Source organism: Amphiura filiformis, chromosome 18 (genome assembly GCF_039555335.1).
Source record: "Amphiura filiformis chromosome 18, Afil_fr2py, whole genome shotgun sequence".
Taxonomy (NCBI): Eukaryota; Metazoa; Echinodermata; class Ophiuroidea; order Amphilepidida; family Amphiuridae; genus Amphiura; species Amphiura filiformis.
The window spans coordinates 3,945,857-3,953,282 of NC_092645.1; the positions used below are offsets into that span (position 1 = coordinate 3,945,857).

At 36.3% G+C, this 7,426-nt stretch overlaps 1 pseudogene; it reads left to right on the top strand.

Annotated features, from left to right (window-relative positions):
* The first annotated feature begins 7,328 nt into the window (after nucleotides 1–7,328).
* Nucleotides 7,329–7,426, top strand: LOC140140180 (small nucleolar RNA U3; annotated as a pseudogene).

Here is a 7,426-nt window from a genome sequence, read left to right on the forward strand (position 1 = left end):
CCATTATTTTCATGCATAATCATGACACTTTGGTTAACATTGACATCTAATCCGAGTCCAATATGTAGTTCATCCATTCGAGCCAATTCTACTTCAACGAATCGTAGCAAAGTGAAACTTGTATTTAAGTTTGATATTTTCCATATACATTCCACATCGTTTGGATAGAGTATGGGAAAAAGTGGCGATGTTATATTCAAAACGCTCGAAGTGGCATTCAGTAATTCAAATATATCTTCCGAACAAAAGTCTACACAAAATTAGAAACATCATGTTAACTCAAACATGAATATTGCTCTCCACATCAGGTCAGATTTTAATAGAATATATGAAGAGCTTTGTTTCAAAACCCCTTACATCCACTTGCCCAATTTTAAGAACACATAAAAAAAATCATCAAAATAATCACTGATATAAGGTGTTTTTCAACAAAAGCAGTTTTTGGCGGGATGCTCATCCTACTCAAGCATCCCAACAAAACTGCTTTTTGCTGCAAACCCCATATATCAGTGATTTTTTTGATGATTTTTGATGTGTTCTCAAAATGGGCAAGTGGATGTAAGGGGTTTTGAAACAAAGCTCTTCAATTATGTTGGTACAGCATAAACGTTGGTACAGCATCTTTCACGTGTGCACAATATGTATTAAAGCGTCTTACATTTATTCCTCATAATAAGATAATAGAAGTATCTTGAGTGTTATTATTAACTATAGTGGTATTACTTTTATTTATTATTTATTATTATTATTATTATTATTATTATTAGTAGTAGTAGTAGTAGTAGTAGTAGTAGTAGTAGTAGTAGTAGTAGTAGTAGTAGTAGTAGTAGTAGTAGTAGTAGTAGTAGTAGTAGTAGTAGTAGTAGTAGTAGTAGTAGTAGTAGTAGTAGTAGTAGTAGTATTGTTATTATTATGTAGTGTATTTGCTTCAAATGGCGGATTTAAGAAGGCTGAATTTGAGTTCTGTGGGGGACACAATTTCGGACTTTATGCAACATTATTCTGTTATTATCAAATTTATTAGGGGTTGAGGTGATATTTCCTAAACATTTCGTCCAATATTTTAAAACTCATATCTCGACCAATAAATATGGGCTCAACCGATCCAATTTTATATCAAACTTAGGCAAAAGCTTCACTACTCCAGCCTTTACTTTTGACATGACCCATGTAAAATCAAACATCACGCATGAGTAATGGTGGCTAAAAATGTCCTACAGATTTATACATAGTACAGTAATGAGACTTCTACATTGACCTTGACTCTAGCCGCTGTAAAGAAAATGTGCAATTTTTCTTGCTGGCACATTTCATCTCTATGGTTGGATTTTTGGTAGCGTTGATTCAAAAGTTGATGTCTGTTTTCAAAAGACTTACCGCAATCTTCATCTGAATCTGGGACGCATTGGCGCCGTCCGTCACACACTAGATTAATATCAAAACAGCCAAGACCACAGGGAAACGAAAGCTCCGTACAAGATGTTTGGAGGTCTATCAGAACAAAAAACAACAACAACAACACCGTCAATACAATAACTCTACACAGAGTTAGTCGATAGTCAACATTTCACCTTTTGTTGCTTGCATGAAGAATTTTGTTTTTGAGAAAGACAAGGACACTAGTGTGCAGCCATGCACAAAATAAACCACAAGGACCACACCCCGGGCGCCCCAACTACATCATGAACATCGCTACGTTGTGTGCTCTCTTAAATGAACCGATTGAAAGATCTAAATCTTTTAAATGTTGACGATCGGAATTAATCTAAACAGATTGAGAAATGGATTTTTGGATTTACGCTTATATTTTTTGTGCACTGATTTCACCATCCAATCGTGTGTTAGTCTTTTAACACCGGTCGCATTAGATACTGTTCTATTCGACCAAACACGCTTTTCGAGAAAATCGCGATTAAAAGTTTTGTTATTGGATTCGGCTTCAAACTTACTTATTAATTTTTCTGAATAGAATTTCCTTGGCAGGGTATTAATGTAAAGAAGAGACTTGGAAGTTTAATTTGGTGAAAATTACATGTCTATCGTTCAAGTAAAATTGTTTAATAATGGCGTTAAACCTATAGCTCTGCATGTGAAACGATTTTTGTAACTCTTTTGCTATATTATGATACAGTCTCGCTATATTTGTCTTCATACGTGTATGTATATATCTCTAGGTGATGCGTGTATTGGTTGTGAACGTAAACAAGCTCTAAATAGATCAGTTTGTGATGCGTCGTTCACCTTATAGATCTGAATGTGATATACATACTAATGAATAGGTAACAGTAGCTTACGTCATTTTTTTTTTCGTTGAATAGTGCTGTACGTAAAACACAAAATTTAAAAAAACACAGCAAATAGACCAAAATCAAAGTATTATATCCCATTAAGTAGAAAGAATTGAGGTCTGTAAGTTGGTGGATTTGAGGAGCTCAAAAACATTTTGCTACACACCAATTTTCTCAAAACAGTCAAACAAACATCTCGTCGGACGCATCACATACTGGTCTATCTCGAAAAACACGCATTTCGAGAAAATCGAAAATCTTCGAGATAGATCAGTATGTGAAAATACGTATTTTGAAAAAATCATAGATAGTTTAAATTAAACATTTTATAACTAATTATCTAGGAAAAATTGAGGTCTGTAATTTGTTGTATTGGAAGAGCTCCGTAAAAATGAACTATATACCAATTTTCTCAAAAAAGTCAAAAATTCAAGATAGACCAGTATGTGATAGCCATGTGATGCGACCGAAGATAATGTACCGTCAAATGACTGCGTTGCATATGGTTGGAATGAGATTTCAAGTATTTTAGAGTGCATACTTTAATATTTCCTTTGCGTATAAAATCCTCGCACAAATAAAAAAAAACGAATTCCAAAATGGTTAAGCTTCTTCAGACGATCTTCATATGGAAGAGACCTTCTTAAAATAGATATAGTGGTCTTACGTTGAACATGCTCCACTACTTTAAAGTCGGTCTAACCCGGGCAAGATACAGATTTTTTTTTTTATTATCATGAATATAATCAAAACACGTGTAGCGGAGCATGCCAAGAACATCATTGGCTTTGCATATCATCTGTCTAATATGGGGTTTCCAATAAAGGGGGTTAGAAATAATAACGCCAAGATCATGTTGGTGATCAACTTTCGCAAGACTGTGCGCCCCAAGTTTATAATTACTAAACTCTGCTCATTTATTGTAATTATTGTTACACGAACGAGACAATGAATTGCATTTACCATTTATATTAGCTCCGATTTGAAACTTGACATGATTAATACCACCAATATCTTCATATATAATCCATATCGAATTAGCGTATAACGTAAACCAATCCATTCGTTTTGCTGATGTGGCATCAAAGAGTCTACTAAGACCGATGTGTGGAGCACGTCCGTGACCAACGAGAAATAAAGTCTCTATTACATCGAGATCTATATCGACTATTCGAATAGTAAAATTCTTCACAGATTTAACAGAGCCAATAATCCAGATACATTTGCTGGATCCAACCCGTAATGGAAACTGAGGGTCGAAGTATGTATATATATTATTCCAGAGTATTGACAATCTTGCCGTGAATGAGACGATCTCGACAGGTGAAATGTTTATTTCTTTGTGTTCATCTGTACAAACTGTTTTCAAATTTCGAAATATTACATAAAAATACTCTGTCATGTATGTTATAATATGGATTATGCAAATCATCTCGTTTAATCTCCCTTTTTCCTTCTTTTCTAACCTATTATTATATTACTATAGCCATTTTTACTTTCAACGTTCCGCAGCACCCAAACTTTGGAATAAGCTGCCATCAAACTTTTGAACTACAGACTCACTTGCAAAATCGTTGCTAAAGACACACCTTTTTGACTTGCCAGACGACTAAGAATTTGTTCTTGATCTTGTCAGCACCTATTCATGTCCATTACGTCTGACTATTTTGAAATAGTATCTGTTTTTCTGCTGAGGATTTGATGTCATTCAATGCATCATATGCATTTTCTGGTTGTATTTATGTGCTCTTTCGCTTCCAGTCACTGTATATCACTGTTTTTGTGCACCCCTCATACCGTGTTTGTCTCTAGAATTTGCTCCATGAGCGACATTAAATCCCCACATGGTTATATGATTTTTTTTTAATTTTCATTGATTGCATATCAATGTTATCTCTTTTAAGGGTAAATAAAGTTGTATAATTTAACGTGTAGTATTATTTTGTAAGTTAAGTATTTTAGTGTATTCGCTGTAAAGCGCCTTGAGGCCAATGTTTCGTACACTCTTAACATCAGCTCCTCACAAATGAATAGAGCCAATTCAAATGTTGACGGCAATGAAGATCTCCCTGCACTACAAGCAGGGAGATCATCATATACATGACGGAGAGAGAAAGAGGCATGTAAGTGACTGAGAGAGAAAGGCTCTTTCTATCTCTTTCAGTCACGTATGATCCAGTGCAGTGCTAAAACAAAATTTGATCCCGAGGAATAAGAATGCATCCAAACACCACGGGAAATGCAGTGGACCAGATCACTTGTGATAAAGCTCTCAGCTTCGATGGCGAAAGCTCAAGTTACAATCGTACTGATGCATCTGTTTACGGAAGTTAGAAATCATTATGGACAACCGGCAATAAAACATATACGTGACCTAAAGAACACACAGAGAAAATTGTTCCGGCACCGTCAACATTTAACGTTCACCCTCCGCTGCAAGGATAATGGCGTCACTCCATCAAGCCTTAAAATTGGTTGTCCCATCAACACGGAAAAAGCGATGAATATCATCAAGAAAGCGGAGAAAAATTTAATCGGTGAGCACATTCGTGTAGTAAACAATAACATTTACAACGGAAGCGAGAATCACAGAAAAGTGATCTAGAAACGGTCAACATTGACCCAGAGGTCATCGGCCATGTTGAAACTCACTTGAATACGAAACAAAAATCGGTCGAAAACAAAACCAAAGAGAGAGAAGGCACACGGGATGAAAAAATGGCCTGCTACCAATTGATAGTTGCCATGGAAGGGGGGAAAACATAAGAAGGAGAGGCCAAATAAGACCAAAAGGACTTTAAGGCTGGTCCCACCTTTATATAATGAGGGATTGTAAATTGAGAGATGGCTTAAGTTGTTATTGAAAAAGCAAGTCGTAAAACTAGTGCTGAATACCATTCAAAGGGGACAAATTCGCCATTCGGGTGACATAATGCTGTGAAGGGGCCAACATACGGGTAACCTTCAATATACTAATCATTGGGTTAGACTAAATTGCTTCAAATAAGTTGTTATTGAAAAACAAGTAGTAAAAAATATTGGGTAACCTCCAATAAAGAAGTGCCGACCATTTCCTCTCCCTCTTATTTCCTCCACTCTTTTCTCCTCTCAAATCTCCTCTGCTCTCCTCTCCTCACATACTAGTAATGTATTGGGTCATTGGGCTTTACTAAATTTCTCTTTCCTTCCCTTCCCTTCGCTTCCCCTCTTCCGTTCACCTCCTCTCCTCTCCTCTCCTCTCCTCTCCTCTCCTCTCCTCTCCTCTCCTCTCCTCTCCTCTCCTCTCCTCTCTCTTCTCTTCTCTTCTCTTCTCTTCTCTTCTCTTCTCTTCTCTTCTCTTCTCTTCTCTTCTCTTCTCTTCTTCTCTTCTCTTCTCTTCTCTTCTCTTCTCTTCTCTTCTCTTCTCTTCTCTTCTCTTCTCTTCTCTTCTCTTCTCTTCTCTTCTCTTCTCTTCTCTTCTCTTCTCTTCTCTTCTCTTCTTCTCTTCTCTTCTCTTCTCTTCTCTTCTCTTCTCTTCTCTTCTCTTCTCTTCTCTTCTCTTCTCTTCTCTTCTCTTCTCTTCTCTTCTCTTCTCTTCTCTTCTCTTCTCCATCAAAACTAAACACATATTTGACTAGATACTCACTATAAGGTTCAGTGTCATTAAAGCATGGTAATTCGCACATGATAAGAGGTATTGAACAAAAACCTGATCCACGTTCGCATTTAGGTTTTAGGCCTATTTTTATATCCTGACAGTGGGTCACATTTGTATTCTCACTCGTATTCACCCAAACAACAGTGCCATTCAATCCTTGATGAGTATAAGAAGAATGTTCCCAAGCTACAAATTTAAACATTTTAATGAAAGTAAAGTTAGTTCATGTAGCTTAGACCGGGCCTTGATTTGAAAAGTTAACAACAAAACAAATATAAGAAACCCCGAAAACTTGAAATTTCTGTGATCACAGTATTCACAGTTAACGAACCCATAATGACCTTTGACACGACTCGGTAAAGAAGAAATTGATATGAAATAATATTCAGCCGTGTTATTGTCATGGGTTTGTAACCGCCGAACCAGCAACCAGACAAAAACCTAGATTAGTGTTGCCGTTGGAGGCAACACTTTTTTCGCAATCCCGCACGTTCACTTCTGAACAGCATTGAGCGAACTTATACGTGAAGCAATTATCTGAAGAACCAAAACAGGGCAAAAATACAGCTTATTTGGCAAAAACAATTATTGAAAGGAAATCACAAATGTTCGTGGTTTTCCGGCACACAGAATTTGACAATTTGACACTGGAAACACAAGGCATACCACGCCCTTAATGTCTACCACTCAGAGTTGTACATATATTTTAACAAAGATGGATAGTAATGTTTCCTGATGATTAACTTGCCATCCAGCTCATTAATTAAAAGTGTTGGCCCTATGTTTACCTATCTAAATATATGATAACAATATGTGATAAACATCCCAGACAACATACACACATTGGCCCAATATTGGAAAGCCATTGGCAATCTTGGCATTGGTATTTTCTTGGGAAGCAATATTGGTTTCTCATTGGCAATTATTGGCATTGGCGTTACATTGGCAACGATATTGGATCAATATTGGTTTTCCATTGGCAACTTGGCATTGGTAAAATCTTGGCAAGAAATCTTGGACTAATATTGGTTTTCCATTGGCATTATTAGCATTGGCCTTGCATTGGCAAAATATATTGGATCAATATTGGTTTTCCATTGGCAACTTGGCATTGGTGTAATCTTGGCGAGAAATATTGGGTTAATATTGGTTTTCAATTGGCAATTTTTACATTGGCATCATGTTGGCAGCCAATATAGGTTATCACACCAATTTCGGTAACAAATAATTATTGTGATGAGTACTATTGTTTGGAGGACCTTCTTTAAATCTTAAATATTATACTAAGTTGAAACAATAGGAAACAAAACCACAGATGATAAAATGCAGGGCAAACGATATTTAACACCACGAATTATACATTTTAAAGAAAATACACAAGAATTTTCGGCACTTTCACTTCTAAGACCATACTTTTAAAGATAATTTCTAAAGTACGTGTCACCATGCTATCAAATACTCTTGATGGCTATTCAACCACACGGTGATGAGTCGTAGTGTT